The sequence below is a fragment of the Musca autumnalis genome, unplaced genomic scaffold (assembly GCF_047663935.1).
Source record: "Musca autumnalis isolate F117 unplaced genomic scaffold, ASM4766393v1 scaffold_1, whole genome shotgun sequence".
NCBI classification, from domain to species: domain Eukaryota; kingdom Metazoa; phylum Arthropoda; class Insecta; order Diptera; family Muscidae; genus Musca; species Musca autumnalis.
In genome coordinates, this window is record NW_027411644.1 from 274627391 (window position 1) to 274647597 (window position 20207).

At 37.5% G+C, this 20207-nt stretch overlaps 1 long non-coding RNA gene across 1 annotated transcript in view; it reads left to right on the plus strand.

Annotated features, from left to right (window-relative positions):
* The first annotated feature begins 1399 nt into the window (after positions 1 to 1399).
* Positions 1400 to 20207, plus strand: part of LOC141391509 (uncharacterized) — a 107187-nt gene continuing 88379 nt past the window's right edge. The window contains exon 1 of the long non-coding RNA XR_012409666.1: positions 1400 to 1514. This is a non-coding gene — a long non-coding RNA (uncharacterized lncRNA). The remainder of the gene's footprint in view (positions 1515 to 20207) is intronic.

Below are 20207 nucleotides of genomic sequence, written 5' to 3' on the forward strand. Positions count from 1 at the left end.
TTCTTGAAATAAAGGATGAAAAGGACATGGAAGGAAGCTAGTTAGAAAGTCGAAATGTTCTACGAAAAAGTTCCTCATTAGATTTGACTGAAGACATGTCATATCAAAAATAAGGCAAAGCAACAGCGAACAAAGATAGAACGCTAATTTCTGTTGGCTTATAGGGTCTCCAGTGAAAAATTCATCACGCCATAACTCAAAAGTTCGACTCACGGCGGATCTGCCCTTTGGGGTTCTGTATATACTCACCAAGGGCTTTCACCCCCAAAAGAAATTTTCCACCCCCCAAAATTTCGGTTCACAGTGTAATCTGTCTTGACAGGGTTATCGAGTACAAAATTTTACCTCACTAGCCAAAATAGCAAGGTCGTATGTTGTTTACTTTTCGTGTAGCACAGTGTTAAAGTTGAACATATTTTTAAAATTTAAGAAACAGGCGAAAAGTATTAATTTTTGCTGCTTAAATCCCCATAACGTAGTTTTTGCTAAATAAACTTGGCATTTTCAAAATGGATATTTCAAACAGAAATAATTCATAATATTTTAGGAAAAATTTGATCTGAAAAAGTCTTGTAGAAATGTGTTTAAAAATTTCGTCAAAATGGAGTATAACAAAAAAGAGTGTCGTGAGAATTTTTTTTATTTTTCTTTTGATTGTTGTCTTTGATATTGCGCAAACAAAACTTGCGTCTTTCTTCTGCATTTTGAGTTATGTCAAAAATGGTGGAAATAGCCTTGGGTCAAAATTTAGCATTTTGGGGTTTTTCTCTTCATTTTCCCTGTTATTGTTGAACAGTATGTCGTGTTTTGGTTTAATGTACATAAGACAATGAGTGCAGGTCTACCATTATGCTATAGTTACTACGAGGGCAGTTCGGAAACTTCTTAGCCTAGCACAAAAAGCGCGGTATAAACAGAAAAAAGTTAAGTGTTTTGAAAACTTCCGTCTCTGTTTTGAACAAATGTTAAATTCTGTTTCGATCTGGCAACTCCTTCATATAGAAACAGGTGTTCAAAAAAGACGCATCCGCAATTTTTTTACAATGGAAAAATTAGAAATGCTTGCTGTCATTAAATCTATATATATAAAAAAGGATGATGTTAGTTACTACGCTTATAACTTAAGAACGGCTGAACAGATTTTGACAATTCGCGCCAATTCGGAATCGTCTCATGGCAGAAAAGGATAAAACCTAAAAAAATCGCGAAACATATATTTTTTTAAGAAAATTAATTGTCTCCACACATTTCTTTGGATCTTTTATTGTTGATATGTATGTGTTTTTGTATTTCTTTTACACACAAATATTTTATGCTTCAGTTTTGTCAATATTTGAAAGTTAAAAAAATATTTTATTTACAAAAATCAATTTAAGTTGCATTGAAATAATTTAAAAGAAATTGAATATATACAAATTTCGAAAGAATATTAGTGGTTTAGGCTAATGCAACGATTTTTGTTGGTTTATTGGGAAACTAAAATCATGTTGGTGTTAATTTCATATGTTGTAACCGTAAGTAATGACAAAATTGTCTTTTATGTTGTTCCATATTCCAGTCCAGTCTGAATAAAAGGTTTGCGAAGAACAAATACAAAATTTTTGGCATCTTTATCCATACAACTACAGAATATCGGACAATGTCCTTTTATTTATCCAAGCGAGGAGCTTTGGCCAAAAATGTATGCAAGAAAGGTTTTTACCTCCACAAAAGAATAAGTAGCATCAACATCCCAAAATATTTCCGTGTCGTTCTAAAGGCTATTTTAAAACATGGATATAATCCATCTTCTCTAGGAGTTACATAGTTATTAAGTCCTAAGAGTTATATAATGTTCTTTGAAAGCTTCATCTCAAATGTTGTGAGCTTTATATTTATTTCAACAGACGGACGAACTGATGGACGTCGTTATGTTATTAATTGAACTAATCGAGCTAACATGACCTAAGGAGTTTTGTATTGAAAAATTGAATTCTAGCAAAGTCCCACACACCCAACCAATGTGCTACCATCGTTTCGCTGGTGGTTTTATTCAGCTCATCATGCATATCGGATGTGAATGGCTAGAAGACAAAGGCTGATTTTGATAACTTCTATTTGTAAAAATATTATTGCAAATTTGTACAAATCGATGGGGATTTCCTTCATGAATTCGAATGCCTTCCATTTCGAAAGTTTGATATGATAGATTGACAGTGGCTTAGAACGCTAAGACCTCGACAACATTGTCGGTCTGTTGGAGAGGACCCAGGTTCAAACCTCAGGCGGGCAGCCGGGCTCTGCTGTGAATTTTTACTAGGACGAAGGTCATTATTTCTGAAAGTTTTTAATTTATAGAATTAATCGAACTCACATGACCTAAAGAGTTTTGTATTGAAAAAGTGAATTCGAGCAAATTCCTACCAATATGATAAGATCGTTTCGCTGGTGGTTTAGTTCAGCTCATGAGGCATATCGGATGTGAATGGCTAGAAGACAAAGGCTGATTTTGATAACTTCTATTTGTACAAACATTATGTAATGTCGATTTAGCATTTTATGCTGATTATGAATATGTAGGGTCATGGTATTTTGTGCAAACATAAAAATACCACCACATAGAGCATGGAAAATTATTAAGAAATTTGGTTTCACTTTTCCCTGTGTTAAAAAAGTTCCCGCACCTATTGCATGGAAATTTTCCATAGCAGTTAATTAACCCTATTTTGTATAGAACCATAATTCGCTTATTCGCCATTGAAATTCAAATATTCGGTATTCGTATTCAATTGTTTGACTGAAATATCACGTTCAGTGGTGAAAACTAGGATTTCAGGAAACCATGAATTATGAAACGAATATGGACATTATGATATTACTTTGCTTCAACGGTGTCACGGAATATTCTTATTTACATCGCGAAATGTGTTATTTGCTTAAAAATATATTTTAGTACCGATTTACCGTTTCCCAATTTTCTCGCGGCGATTGTCATTTTATAGGAGAGAGAGTGGAGGAATATAGAAACACTTTGCCTTTTAGTACGCTCTCCCTTCGACAAACTGACAATTGTCGAAAATACAATTGTCTAATGTGCATCTGCTTCAAAGATCGTCCTAAACAGTTCAAAACAAAGAAATATTTGCAATTGAGGTGATAGCAATAATAGTATTATAGGTTTGAACCAAAGCCATCAAGTTCACATACCCAACAGACTGCGAGACGAAGTTCGCCGGGCCCACTAGTATTTACATAAAAAATGTTTATCGGGACAAGAAATTCATAATGATATGGTGAATGTGTTAGGTGAAAGTGCTCCTTCATATGCAACAGTAAAAAATTGGGTTGCTGAATTTAAACGTGATTGTACAAGCATTGAAGATGAACCACGTAGTGGACGTCCAAAAACAGCAACAACAACAGAAATTGTAGCCAAAGTGCATGATATGCTATTAAATGATCGACGAATAAAAGTGCGTGAAATTGCTAATATCATGGGCATCTCAAATGATCGAGTCCATTTAATATTGCATGAAGAACTACACATGAAAAAGCTTTCTGCAAGATGGGTGCCGCATTTGTTAACAGTCGATCAAAAACGCATAAGAATGAACATTTCTCAAGCTTGTTTGGATCGTTTTAAGCGAAATAAAATGGATTTTAAGCGTCGTTTCATAACTGTTGATGAGACATGGATCCACCACTATACTCCAGAGACAAAAGAACAATCCAAACTATGGACTGAAGCTGGAGGAAGTGCCCCAAAGAAGGCAAAAACAATTCAATCGGCTGGTAAGGTTATGGCAACGGGTTTTTGGGACTTCAAAGGTATTTTATTGATTGACTATCTGCAAAAGGGTAAAACAATAAATTCAGAGTACTATTGCAACCTTTTGGATCAATTAAATGTACAAATTCGAGAAAAACGTCCTGGCTTACAACACAAAAAAATAATTTTTCATCAAGACAACGCACCAGCACACAAGAGTGTTTTAACAATGGCTAAAATCAACGAATTAAAGTACGAGTTGCTTGACCACCCACCTTATTCTCCTGGTTTAGCTCCCAGTGACTTTTACTTGTTCCCAAATCTAAAAAAATTCCTTGCTGGCAAGCGTTTTACCTCAAATTAAGATGCAATTACAGTTGTAAACCACTATTTTGAAGATCTTGAGGAAAACTTTTTTAATCAAGGGATAGAATTGCTAGAAAAGCGTTGGACTAAGTGTATTGAAGTTTCAGGAGATTATATTGAAAAATAAAAATATTTTTGAAAAACTAACTATTCTCTTTCATTGATAGGCTAAGAAGTTTCCGAACCGCCCTCGTATATATAATGATTTTTGTGAAATGATGGCGATGCACAAGGGGCAAAATCGCAAAAATGGAGATTAATTAAAAAAAATAAATTCGGTTTTTGGTATAACTGTCGTTACATGGTAATATGGTACAACATTCTAAGTCTTTAACCAAAATGTCAAGATCATATATTGTTTACTTCTACAGTTGCACTGTGATAAAGCTAAAGAATTTTTAATAATTTGAAGAGCACCATAAAAAATTAAATTTTTTGGTGTATAACATTTTTTACGCATCAAAAGTGGCCATTTTAGAATGGAATCCTCAACTTCAGGTAGATATCTGAAAATTAGAAAAATATATTTATGGCAAAAGAAGTTTAGAAACTCCAGACTCTTAAACAATCAGTTTAGAAACATATTAAAAATTAATTTAAAATGTACCCATTTTCCCTATTTTTAAAAAGTATTTAGAGTTAAAAAAAGTAGCGTAATATTTAATATGGAGGTTATTCCAAAACGAGAATATATAGAGATAATGTTTGATAGAAATATTTTCAATCGCTTCAAAATGTACAATTCACAATTTGAGCCAGTTTAGTTCCAATATGTGCATAAAATATTCGAAAACCTCTAAATTTGACTAAATCTCTATATGGGGGCTATACCAAAACATTGACCTATATTGACAAATTTTCACAGTATGAATCCTAATTTACAGATAAATGTACTAAAAAATTTGATTGCTTGAGTTGGAGTATTCCCCCAATGGCTCAACTTCATTTATTACCCTCTATTACAGAGAGTAATGTTTTTCAAAACGAACTGATAGTGTTGCAAAATTTTACTGATCGCTACCAATATCAAGATTTCATCCCGGCGAAGGGAATTATCAATTGGCTTCTCAGTTTTTGAAATAATGCCTTTTTAGCGAAAACCCGAACTCTTTAACTGTCTAGTATTCCCATATGAATGAGAATCACACGCACTTTTCGGCTTTTCCAAAGAAACACCAAAATCAAAATATTCTGCAACATGTCAGCACTTATCAACTAAGAATCCATCGAATTCTGTGAGTTGAAAAGAACATCAACACAGTTGCCTGTGAGGTTGTTGTTGGAATTTTGTTTTTTTAACAAAGTACTAAAAAAGTACGAAAAAAATGTGGTCAAGTCCCTCGAAATACATAAAATCGGGAGATACCCTTGTATGGGAGCTACACTAAAATATTGACCTAACTTAATAATTTTTTGCCAAATATTAGCTTATCCAATAATTTATCATATTAGAAGATTTTAGATTCATTAAATAAGAAATGTAGGCAAAACCGTAAAAACACTTCATAGTTTTTATGGTACCAATTAATGAGGGCTTCGAATATACCTCTCCAATCCCTCAGTTTGCACCAAAACTGTGTTCCGTTATATTCATTGAAGTGTAAACATTCGGAAAATATTAACATTAGATCACTCAAATGCTTCCCTTAATTAATCTCCGTTTTTTTGAATCTTGCCCAAATGTGAGACGGATGGACGGATTGTCTGAAACGGATGGATTTCGTCTTAAATAATGGTTTGTAACCAGTTATTCAATGAGTCAGATTTCCGATAGTAACAAAGTGAATATACTCTCTGTACTCGTAGGTATAAAGATGTGGGTATAAACAAGAAGCTGACATAGGTTTAATCACAAAAATTTGATTTGAGACCTTTGTGTGATACCAAGCTTTCGTTTTATTTCAGATCGCACTTTTTGCTCTACGTTAAATTTGCCACCAACTTTTTACTGCAACAACTACTACAAATAATAGCTCTGTTCCTTTACGTTCAAGAATCTTCAAGTTTTACCACTTTTTACTCGAAAAGCGTTCCTTTACTTCAGACACAATACAATTCATATTGGAGCATTTTACTAGTTTTGCTATTTTTGCCGTTTTACCATTTTTAAAAGTAAAGGAACAAACCAAATGTTGTAGAAAACATTATTTACTTTAGTGCCATGTGGTAGGTCTCCTGGCTAATAAATGAATCATTAATCTCAAAAATATATTAAAATATATTAATTTATTGTCATCTCTCGTGGTGAGTGTTGTTGTTTTTGTTATTATTTGATTAAAATGTAAATGTTGTTAATAATTACAAGACTGAACGAACGACATAATTTATTCTTCAAAGAAGTTTCAATAACAAGTGCTGGCGTGGTCGCGGCAAACAAACAAACAGCATAAAACATAACCGCGGATAAAGGAAGGAACTGCTGAATGGCAAAACAACTTTAACCTTAGCAGCAAACAAACGAAACAAACAATAAATTAATGAAATAAAAACGCTGCAAGGCAAGTTGTTGGCTAATCTAATTCCAGTTATTTTCTTTTTTGTTTCTTCGTGGAAGTTTTTCCTTCCTCTTTTATGTGAAGGGTATGCTACAGTTGGCATTATTAGATGAGGAGTATGTAAAGAAAGCCATTCGAATAATGGGAAAAAGGAAACGTCTACTTTGCTGAGGTAAAATAGACTTTCAATTGAAGAGCTATACGAAATCCTTTTAACCAAAGGAAGCGATACTGCTTCTTATTCGGTGGGTCTGAACGTTACTAAAATTCAACGTGTCTAACATCCAAGCAGGCAGGGTTAAACCATTGTTGAAAGATGTAATGTTGTTTTGATTGAGACTAGAGCTCAAGACTATGTACACAAAAAAACTATTTCCTGAAAATAATCCTTTAAACATTTTCAATTATGATTTTGAATTCCAACAATGCACTTCCAGATTATTTATTGTGGCGCTTTATGCTGAGGGGCTTTTGTGAAGGGCATTTAAAATTCGACTTTTTTCCATATATAACACAATTTTCACTTGTTTTCTTTCTTTTGGAATGAACGAATGAAAATTAAAACGACAATTTCAGCAATGGGTACAAATGAATGTATCACCTGAAGCCAGACAAGGAGGTAGGCTGGCAGGCAGCCAGCCAGCCAACTCCCAGGGCCCCCTCAACAATTTGGAAATGAGAAAAGCAAGTATGAACTAAAATTCATAAAATGGAAAAAACCCAACGTACAAGTTCGTTATTTTCCAAATGAGAAAATGTGTCAAATTGTTGTGTGGAATTCAATCCTCGCCATTCAAATCAGCATCTAAAAGAATGAACAATTGGTTTTTCCTTTGTTGAAAACGGGGCAAACTACCACTACAAATGCATAAATACTAACCATGATTTGCTTGTTGCTGCTGCTGATAGACAGACGTTTGGTCGTAAACAATTTTCATTTCACTGTTTTCCCTTACAATAGTCCACAGTTTGCTTGGGGGGACTTGTTGTTACTCAGAAGGGAAACAGTGAGTTAAACATCTCAATGGACGTGGTTCATAGCTTGAAGCGTTTATTTTTGTGTTTTTCGTGTAATTTGCATATAACGACAATAAACAACAATTCTCATCGGTAGCCGTTTCAATATTTTTAAATAAACATAATTTAAAATAATAACACTATAACAACAACATTAACAACAATTGTTAGATCTTATAAACAAAAATTGTAATAAGGTAGACCACATATCAAGTCATGGATTCTTTCACTAATTAGGTTATATATCGCCTGAAATGCCGAAAGACGTTACTAAAAAAACGATAAGTTTACTCGAGAACGAAAAACGTTCTAAAATGAAAACTGTTCTATAAATAACACTCTTATGAGGACGAGCATTTTGGGTATTAACAATCATGTACAAATGGGAGTAAGGAATGAAACCAAAACCGCAGAAACGCTTGGCTTTGATATCCTTCATTACAACAACATCTGTAACGTTAATACATTTTCCGAAATGCCATTTCTTGAATAGGATCGTTAGTTTTAAATTAAGAAGCGTGAAATTTTCCAAAAGCATGTATTTTAGCTTTATAAACGAGATAAAAAAAAAAACGAATTACTATACTTTTGAGCTACATCTTTGGGCATTTCAGGTGACTATATGTATTTTTTATACCCTCAGCCTTTTGGATAACGAGGTTGTATAGATCAAATAACTCTCCAACGGATAAAGCGATATAGTCTAAACTTTGCAACTTCTAATATTTTATCCAAAATTGGACAAAGGCATTAGTCCACTCCTTCGCGTACCTTCCCCACAAAAGTCATTGACGACCTACTCCTATGGGTACCACATACACAATGGTTGTTGCAAAAGCGCAACATTTGTCTCGAATCATTTTGACATGCGTCCCCCGTACGACGGTACAGCTTAATCGGGGGCAAGTTCATATTTCCAGAAATAATAACCGAAAAGCGGTAACTACTCCATCATGTACATAAAATGCCAATAAGGTTTAAATAGGACAACAACTTCGTGTACCTCGTTCATAAAAGTTCAGTAATTTCACCCATGCGCAGTTTAAGAGCTGTTCGAAGATCATTTTGAAAATACCGAGGGCGCCGCTACATGTGGTCCTGTTTACGGAGATATAAAGTTTTTCTTTGCCAAATCCATGCTTCTGCATATAACTTGTTTTTGTACAGGAACGTCTTGTTCCATAAGCTGAACTAAGAATAGAATTCTAAACGCACCAATCTACTGCTTTACTTCTTCAAATTTGGATGTCATGTTTAGAGACATCATCTTCAACTTTGGTCTTTCCACAGGAGTTTTGGCATCCCTTGGGGCGTATACCGTCAAATTACTGGTATTCAAATGCCTTCTAGTGGGGGCATCTTTATCCAGCCTGCTGACATGCCCCAGCCAACGCAATCGTTGTAGCTCGATACGTTTTAATATATCGAGGTGGGCCGGCTGGCACAGCTCGTGGTTCATACAACGCACAGTGTTGCCGCTTCCGTACAAAAGTCGACAAGAATAGAAAGAGTTGGCTTAGGTCGATGACTTTTAGCACAAGTATAAGAATGAAAAATTTAATTTTGGTCCATATCGGTTCGGATTTGGATATAGCCCCCATATACATATATCATTCTACGATTTTACTATAACTCTCTCAAATTTTTAATTAATTTCTCGTTGGAATCGAGCTTAATGACCAATTATGCAATTGAAAAAGGAAAGCCGAAGATTCGAACCCACACAACCACCACTATGTGCATTCATGTTTCGCCTTTGGCAGAGGCTCTTCAGACATATCGGCTGTGGAGCGGTTTCTCTGTCATTGAACTTTTCTTCTTTCAAATCCATTTTTTTTCGTTTTTTACAACAACAATCGGTATTTGTCCCTTTTTGTTGTGCTTTCATGACAAACGCTTAGCGCTGCCTTTGAAAGTAATGAGTTTGGCTCTGAACGCTAACACTCCGTGACAACACCTTTTTTAATGTACATACATATTTCTATGGGTCCCGATATATATGAATTTACGATTGGTCATTACATACTCTGCAATCTTCATAAAATTCCATCAGTTCATAATATGCATGGCAGCGGATTTATTCGCTTCCTTTTGCTTACCACATAAGTATTTCGATTTTCGACACCAGAGTTCGTGAAGTGTTAGAGTTAGACCGAGGATACTCGAAGTTGACGTGTGGAAGTGTCCGCAGTCCACCTGGTACCCAACATTGCCGAAACCTCCTGTGATTCGTTCGCTTCTCGTGTATACACTACGATTCGTTCGCTTCCGCGATTTGTTCGCTCCCGCTACTCGTTCGCTTCCCCGCTCATACGATCGTCTTCTTGTTTCAGGCTGAATAAACAAAAGGGCATCAACGAGAATCACAAACCCGACAACTACACCCAAATATATAACGGCCGACGTTCGCAACACGTACAAGCCTACGACACCTAGCCGAGTGTCATCAACCCAAGCCGAGGGTGACAGCACGAACACACCAAGCCGAGTATATTCTACCCGAATACAACAAGCCGAGTCGCTTCAACACAACTACACCACGCCGAGTACTATCACCACGAATACGACAAGGCGAGTCGCTTTAAGACGATTACACCAAGTCGAGTACTATCAACACGAATACTACAAACCGAGTCGCTTCAATACGACTACACTAAGCCGAGTATCATCAACACGAATACAACAAGCCGAGTCGCTTCAACACGACTACACCAAGCCGCGTATCATCAACCCGAATACAACCAGACATGTCGCTTCGTACGAGTACTACAGCCGAGTACCAACACATCAACCACTACCACAGTGTACGAGCATCGCCGAACCACTACCACAACTTTATCAACATCCCTCTTTCTCCTGTCACCCGAAGACAATTGACTGCGAGCCCACAATAAGATTCCACCCAACTGAGACGGACAATCAACATATCGTCGGTGTCATGCTTAAGTGGTCCATACGCCATTTTTGACATTTTGAGATAAAGGTACCTTACAAGGTTTTGAACCATGCTCTTTCAGATCTTTTGGTCAGTTTTTCTCTATCTCTTATAGTTTCTGAGATATTCAGATGCCAGTATGTTCCATATCCGCTTTGTGACGAAAAAATCTTGTCGTTTTGTTCCATATCCATAAAGCCTGGCGTATGGAACAAAACAACTTTGAACTTTTTAGTTCCATATCCATGTCGTTTGGCGTATGGAACAAAAAGAGACAAAAACGAATTGTTCCGCACCAAAAATGATGGCGTTTGGAACAAAAAATTGCCCATTTTTGCCAAGTTACGGAAAAGTGTGGCGTATGGAACAAATTATTTTAAAGGACTTGGTTTAAAAACTGAAGAATAATAGTTTCTAAATCCAAATATTGTTGAATATTGTATTGTTAAATGAAAACGAGAATGTATGAATCGTTTAAACAAAAAATCCATAGTTTAAAGACAAAATTTTGATGTAAGTCCACAAAAATATACGCAAAAACGTCCATTCGACTTAAAGCTAACCGACTACAAAAATGGTATTATAAGAAAATCGCGTTTAAATGTTTTATGTTACCTTAGAAATGCAAAATATATATCCGTTTAGTCCGATCGAAATTTTTACCACAAAAAATAGTGATAAGTGGGGGAAATTCCTTAAATAAATGTTTTAATAAACCTGTAATAATGGACCTTATTGTATTTATATGAGAAAAATAAATGTTTCATTTAAAGTCCTGATTTTTAAACTCCACAGTAGCACTTCATATAAGGGAGGTGGAACACGATTGATAAAAAGTGTTTTGGTTGAAATTTGACAAAACGTGTTCCATGTGACACAAACTGCCAAAAACATGAAAAAAGATTCCATGGAACAATTCAGCAACTTTTTGCAATTATAAAAACTTGCCATAACTTCTAGACTATCACAGATATCTGACTAAAATAAACTACTGAAATATTCTATGAGTTTAGTTAAGTAGAACTGAGCTCTTAAAGTATTGGATTATTGCACCATTTTTATCCTGTATGGCCTTAAACATTAACTTGAGTTTTTCTCGAATCAGGCAAATGGCGTATGGAACACTTAAGCATGACACCGACGATATTTAAATGTTGTTAAGCACCAAGAGTTGATAATAAAGAATTGAATTGTCATCACTCTTGTTGACCCTGGCTGCGATTGAACTTAGATCGTTATAGGATTTTTACAAAAACCGGATTGGATTTGGATATAGCTCTCATATATATATTCGAACGATTTTAACACGCAATGTATGTGAAATATTTATGAAATGTTGGATTTTCACAAAATCGGTACAACTGGTCAGAAATATATCGCGTTTTAAATTTAAAGGCTATTAAAATAAAATTGAACGAGTTATAGCAAAATCGGTGAAAGATATATATGGGGGCTATACTGAACTGATGTGGCCAACATTTGCATTTTTCATTTCTATATTCATCACCATGACCAAATTCCTTCTATTTTAAAATGAAGATGCAATACCGTCATTAAATAAAAGAAACAGTATAGTTTTTCATTAATATCAAATTGACCATTCACTAACATATTGATATATCTCAGATGGTTGCAGGGATGGGCAGACAGTATTTGCGCATTTCGCTTCGCAAAACATGTCCAATTAACGGAAACCAAGAGCCAAGGTGGCAATAGGTGGCAATTAAAAGATTTACTCTACGAAATATTAAGAATTTATATTTTTTATCAAATTTAAATTGTTAATTCTTGATAACGGTACTTTGCCCGTGCCCAGTTTATTTCAACTTTTTGTACTAAAATTTTATATTTATAGCCCATCCATCAAATTCCCATCCAAAAATTATAATATTATCAACAAAATTTTCGGAAATAGTTACATAAAAAGTCGCTTAATTTTCATATGATTATCGCTTTAGAGTACTTGGGAAATATTTTTCATATTTCAAGAGATAAAACTTCATTATGGATGCCAATATCTACAAAATTCTTTCAGATTTGACGTTTCTGATTTGTTTACTGCAAGAAAGAAACGGAAACATATATACAAGTTAACATCACATTTTTTAATTTTTGCCCAATGCGGTAACCCTGTTCGACGTCGGTATTCGCCGTCAACGCATATCGGTCAATAAATCTTTTAAATAATGTTTCTCCCAAACACACCAAGTTCTGCCTCATCGGCTTGCGCAATTACCCATGCTCTGATTACAAAACTTTATGGCGGTGCCGAGGTAAGTAATACTACCTCAAAATTGTAATTATCAACAGCCACAGTTGCTTCTGGATATCTTGCGTGTTGATAGCATAAACTTCGTCTTATCACCGTTGACTGCTCACCTCTTTGGCAGACTCTGTTTCAATTTTTGCAAAGGTGGCTTTAGGGTTAGCTTTGATCGACCTTTTATGTCAATATCATCAGCGTAGGCCAGTAACATTATATCTTTATTGCATATATTCGCATCTCATATGACCTTTTCCAATAGAATGTTAAATAGGTCACACGATAGACTGTCACATTGTCGGACACCTCGTTTTGTTTTAAAAGGCTCGGAGAAGATCTTGTGTCAACCAATGTCAAGCATGTATAATCGTATTAGTTTTGCAGCGATGCCAAACTCGGATCTAATTAGGTTGTCGAAGACAGACTTATATTCAACGAACTGGTGGTATGTATCGATCTGTCTTTCGTGGGTCTTCTCCATTATTTGGCGCAATGTGAAGATTTGGTCAATTGTTGATTTATTTATGACCCGATTATTTTATTGACCATAGGTTTTAGACGTTGCTCGATAGCACTTTGTATGCGATGGGTATGCCTCTGTAATTTGCACAAACCGCCTTGTATTCTTTATTGTGTACGGGACATAGTAGGCTGAAGTTCCAATTGTTGGGTATTCTTTCTTCCTGCCAAATTTCGCTAATTAACTGATGCATATTCCTTATCAGCATTTCGCCACCGGTCTTGAACAGTTCAACGGGTAGCCCATCAGCTCCAGCAGCTTTATTGTTTTTCAGCCAATTAATTGCTATCATGACCTCGCTTTGGCTAGGTGGTGGAAGTACAACGTCGTCGTTTGCGATTGGTTCATTGAAGCCCATATTTCAAAATACTAACCATGATTTGCTTGTTGCTGCTGTTGTTGCTGTCGGAAAGACGTTTGGTCGTAAACAATTTTTTATTTCACTGTTTTCTCTTACATAGTCCACACATTCCTTGGGGGGGTTTGTTGTTACTCAGAAAGGGAACAGTGAGGTAAACATCTCAATGGACGTGGTTCACAGCCTGAAGCGTTTATTTCTGTGTTTTTCGTGTAATTTGCATACAACGACTATAAACAACAATTCTCATCGGTCGCAGTTTCAATATTTTTAAATAAACATAATTTAAAATAATAACACAATAACAACAATTGTTAGATCTTTCAAATAAAAATTGTAATAAGGTGGGCCACATATCAAATTATGGATTATTTCTCAAATTAGGTTATATATGTGTGTTTTATATCCACAGAATTTTGGCTAACGAGGTTGTATACACTTTGTTAGACCAACAAGTACAAAAACATTTAGGAGATTGTCAGATTTTGTTGGCCCTTTTTGGACGTACGAACTTGCCGACAAAAATTATATTTGGATTCTAGCGCACAGACCAACATTGTAATAATTTTCATATTAATCCGATGCTACTCCTTTTCCAAAGGATCTGATGCTACTCCTTTTCCAAAGGACCTTCGCACTTAAACAAACATGAATACCGAAATGGACCATTTGCGAACATAAACTAAGTTTGGAATCCAATCGGCTTATCCATTCGATAGTTATAGTGCATTCTTTCCAGCCACTGTATGTGGTGCCATGGCATTTTTATAGGTTTCGGGACATTTTCTCAGGAAGTACCCCAGGAAAAACTTTTAGCGTCTTAATGTGGGCAGCGAATAGAAGTTGTTGCAAAAAACTTTAAACATCGTCATATTTCTTCCAGACTTATTAGGTTCGAATATACATTATATTTAGAGTTGGGTAGTTTAGTTCCTAGTTCACTATACTAGTTCCAAAACGTCATCAAATCTGACGTGTGATATTACGTATACACAATTTGTATATGATGTGGGCCATTGGAACTGCGTAGTGAACTTGATAGTTCCATATAGTTCATTTGGCACAAGTCTAATTATATTGGGCCACTCCTTCGGGTACCTCCTACACAAAATTGTATTTTTTCACAAACTCATTTTGGGTTCGTTGCCCATATTATATCGGCCCCAACTATTGGCACATACGCACCAACACCACGACAACGGATTCTCTCGTACCGGATTGACCCCACACAACATCAGCGTTTCGGCCAGCGGTTGCCATCTCATTGTACAAATGTTTGTATTTGTTTCGTTCTTTTGTGTTGGGATCAGCATATCCTAATTCTCCAGATTCTTTTGGTCAGTGCCGGGACGGAGGAAAACCCAGGACCAATATATTTGCGCTCGGTTAGCCACATCCGCATCTTCACCCATATACAGCCTTCGGTGAGATGCAATAGATGTTAGGAGTGGGTGTGCCTGAGGGGTTGCTCTGGACTTGTCCACGTGAGGGACTACGACAAGACAGTCCCCAGTGAGTGGTCATCAGATTACGAAACTCCCTCCTCGTCAGATTACGAAACTCCCCCGCAGTCCCCTCGACATCATCGGCACACACAGCATATAACACCAGTCGTTCTTGTCCCAATCCCAGAAAATCATCCTTTTTGCAATTTAATTGCAATGGACTCTGAGGTAAGATCGAGGAAATAGTGGACTTCATGAGTCGAAAGAATATCAAGGTCGCGTCGATGCAAGAAACCAAGCTCAACAACAACTGTAGGTTACTGCGTTGTGATGTTTACAAGGAGCTAAGGAACGATCGCAGCAGAAGTGGAGGTGAGGGATTAGCTTTCCTATTGCATTTGTCTGTTCATTACAGACTTATCTCGCTTGAGCCTAACTCTAATGACAAGTACATGGAATATATAGGGGTAGCAGTCAGGTGTGGAACTGCCGAGATAGAGTTGCTGAACGTATATGTACATCCTGCCGAGAAATAGCTACATCTCAGATTAGGAGCCTGACATTAGCCTGCTTTTGGAAGGTCATAATCGTCTGGTCCTTGTGGACTTTAATGCGCATCACGAGATGTGGCATTCGGGCCTCGAAACGACCGGAGGGTACAGCGCTGGGTGAGCAGATTGATAGCTCTACGTTTTGCACGGTCAATGAGGACGCCACTACCAGAAGTAGAGTGTCACAGTTCACCAGAAATAACCATCGTGTCAATTGGTCTGACAAATGACGTTACCTGGCAATCTGTCATTTCCCTTAGATCAGAGCATCTCCCCATAATTGCCTGCATTAGCAGAACACCCCATTTTGTCACATCTGAGCGGCGCACATTCGTCAATCATGGGAAAGCTGATCAGCCGAATTTCAGAGATTTCACCAATCACCGCTTCAGAGACATCAACACTGCTGCAGCCGCTCGGCTAATACCTACTGGTCGAATACCCGAAGTAGGACCAAACTTCCCAACAGAGGCGACGGGATTAGCAGAATAGGAGAGCTGACACTGGAAGTTAACAGGCTGCTCAGCAAGTATAAGCGGAACAAATGGTTAAATCATCTGGAGAGTTGCAACATTGGAGCCTGTATAAGTTAATTGTGGGCAACGTTTATGTCACTCTCGAACCCTGGAAGGAGGGAAGATAGGAACTCAGTCACGTTCGGCGACGTTACGTTGACTGACCCGAAGAGGTGCGTAAGTTATTTCAATCGACAGTTTGTCGAGCACCCCGAGAGTGACAGGGCAAAGAGAAGAGTAGTATGTCGCATCAGATCTCTTCCTGCGGAGGATGAACCACCACAGTTTACAATGGATGATGTTGCGAATGCCATCGGGAACGCTAAATCATCCAAAGTGTTGGGACCTGATGAAATCTCCATGTTAATGATGAAGCGGCTGAATGATCGTAACATATGCGGATGATTGCACGATCCTATCCGTTCGTCAGGTACCTTCCCTGTTGACATCTGTGAGAGACTGAACTTATATTTAACCGACCTTACCACCTTTTTGCACGCGAGTAATATGCAGACTTCCGCCACAAAATCTACAGCCACTCTGTTCACTACATGGACAACTCAGTTTGGAAGAGAGTTGAATGTTGTGGTCGATGGTAGACGAATTCCGACCACAAACTGCCCCAAAATTCTAGGGGTCACATTCGACACCACTTTCACGTCGTCCGCGCATGCCACAGCTATCTGCGATAAACTGAAATGTAGGAACAAGGTCCTCAAGTCCCTAGCCGGCAGCACTTGGGGGGCAGATGAAGAAACCTTGTTGACCACGTGTAAAGCGATAGGTCGGTCTGTGGTAAGCTATGCGGCGCCAGTTTGGTACCCGAATTTATGTGACACGCAGTGGACTTGTCAAACTTGTCAGATTGCCGCCCTAAAAACAGTAACAGGGTGCCTTCTCATGTCTTCAGTAGACCATCAACATGAGGAGGCAAAGATTCTTCCAGTACAGCAACACGGCGTTCAGAGGTGATGAAATTAGACGGTCTGCTAATGGAGACAATTATGGGGTGATGGTCTGATCCAAGGGAAATGACGGGTTGCCAGGTGATGTCTTTTGTCAGACTAGGTGACACGATGTTTATGTCTGGCAAACTGTGACCCTCTCCTCTAATTTTGGTAGGGGCGTCCTCATAGACCGAGCAAAACGTAGAGCTATCAATCTTCTCAGCCAGCGCTGTACCCCTCTGGTTGTTTCCAAGGACCGAATGCCACAGTTCATGATGCGTATTAAAATCCCCCAAGACCAGACGTTTAATACATTTCAAAAGCTGGCTAATATCAAGCTAGTACCCTGAGATAAAGTTATTTTCTGGCGGAATGTATACGTTCAGCAACTCTATCTCGGCAGTTCCACACCTGACTGTTACCCCCATACATTTCATCTACGGGACATTAGAGTTAGGCTCAATCGAGATGGGTCTGCAAAAAGAAAGCGATCTTTCCTCACTACGTTGTAACCACCACAACGCTGTAATCTACATTTTTTGTTGAGCTTGGTTTCCTGCACTGTCGCGACCTTGATAGTCTTCCTATTCATGAAGTCCACTATTTCCTCAATCTTACCTCGGAGTCTATTGCAATTAAATTGCAAAAAGGATGTACTTTCTGGGATTGGAACAACAACGGCTGGTGTTAATTGTTGCGTGTGCGGTTGATGTTTGGGGGACTGCGGAGGAAATTCGTATTCTGACGACGACTCACGGGGGGCTGTGTTCACGCATCATAGCAGCATGCAGCGACATAGTCCCTGTCGTAGTCCCTCACGTGGACAAATCCAGAGCAACCCCTTAGACGCATCCACTCCTTACATCTATTGCATCTCACCGAAGGTGGGATGTGGATGAAGATGGTGATGTGACCAACCGAAAACAAATATGTTGGTCCTGGATTTTCCTCTGTTCCGGCATAGACCAAAAAAAAAATCCGGACCAGGCATTCTGGGATATGCTGCTCCCAACACTGAAGAACGAAACAAACACAAACATATGTACACTGAGATGCCCGGAACAGGGATGTTGTGTGTTTCCGGGTCGAACCGGCACGAGAGAACCCGCTCCCGTGAGAGGGTTCTCTCGTGCCGGTTCGGAATGCCTGCTCCGGATTATTTTGGTCCGTGCCGGAACAGAGGAAAACCCAATACAATCCTTCACCTTTATGTATTGTGACGTTTTTCCAAATCTGTCGTATTTGTTTTATGGTAGTAATATCGCACTGTTACTTTGCTAGAACATCTGTCAATGCGCAAACTGCACCTTCCTTACAAAAGAGTTTGAACATTAAAAGGTTAGCGGGGATCGTCATTCTTAGAGGTGTTAGTTTCTTCTTATTTTTTTGTAGGGATGGGTTACTAATCCGACGCCCAACCCACCAAGTTTTTATGTTAACTTTTTAACGTGTGACAGTTCCCAGGTGACACCAGGAGTAAGTAAGTGTCTTTTTGAGATGAAAGAGGGTCCAAGATAAGTTGTGGGAATTGTCATGTTAAAGCTGGGAAGACGGCTTCTTCACATCTTTTAAATATTTAACATTTCACTTTGGTGATTGGCATCTTCTTTGAACATTTTTACATATTGCGAACCTACACCTCATAAATTTAAAACCTGAAGGACTTTTAACTTACCAATGAGTTAAACTACTCGCACAACTAAATTTGACATCAAATTTCCTACATCTTCTCTTCATTATTAAAATAGATAATTCCATATTTAATTATTACGAAAGACAATACCATCAACCATTAGCTCACACATTCGTTGTTCAATATCTCATATTTCAAACTTTTAATTAATGGTGGGTGATGTGCACAACATACGAATATATGGATGATGAAGCTGACGACAGCGTGGCTTGCGATGGCGAACTCCAATAATAAACTTCTCGGAATAGTTAGATAAGTTTTGCGTGTGTGTGGCTGTACACACATGAGTGTGGGCCCAGGCAAATACACTATTAGATGTACATTATCCTACAAATTGTACCTGCACTTAGGCAAATCAAACATTAAGAAGATCGAAGATATTATGGTCGAATTTTCATCTTGAAACCAACAAGTACCTTAATGGACTTTGTGGCTTTAAGGCGACCACAAATTTGTTTGCTTGCCCAGCTAATAGGGTGTCCAAAACGGAGGACGACATTAGGGATCATTTAGGTATTTACATGCAAACCGGAGTGTGTGTGTTTGTGGCGTGTGTTTGAATACATATAAAGTCGGGAAAAGCATATCCGTAACCAATTCATCTAGGCATAATAACTATAGATGTACTATTTTGGATAATTACAACAATTTCCAAAGATTGTAAGTTGATTTTGATGGACGCGGCAGAAGTCATTTAGTAATGATGCACATTCATTATGTGTAAATAAACTGAATGATGGATTTCAAAATTATGTAGTGTAGTAATGTTGTTGGCAACTGAAGACATTATAATTTGTTATTTGTATAATTAATATGTATGTTTGCATATATAAGAAAATAAAATGCTTGTAATAGCTTGATTGCAGATTCATATGTACATCAGCAGAGTGCAGAGGGGTGCCAACCCAAAATCGAAAAAATCAATATATTGTTAGTTACATCAATAAGTCCCCGGTTGCATGGATAACACGATAGACGATTGAGCTTGCTTAGGAGTAGTCAATGTGATGTCCGTACGTTCGTCCGTCTGGCTAACCTGTTACCACGATAACTTTTGAAACAATTTGGAAAAAAACCTTTAGGCGTGGATTTTTAAAGAACATTTTAAAGCAACATCGTACATTTAGGCTTGTATTTCTTAAGAATACTATTTTAAGCAACATCGTAGCTTTAGATATGGTGTTGTGGTGTTTTAAAGAATATTTTGTAAGCAACATCAGACCTTCAGGCGTGGATTTTTAAAGAATACTTTTTTAAGCAACATCGGAGCTTTAGATGCAGTGTTTTAAAGGGTATTATTTAAGTAACATCGAACCTTCAGGCGTGGATTTTTAAAGAATACTTTTTTAAGCAA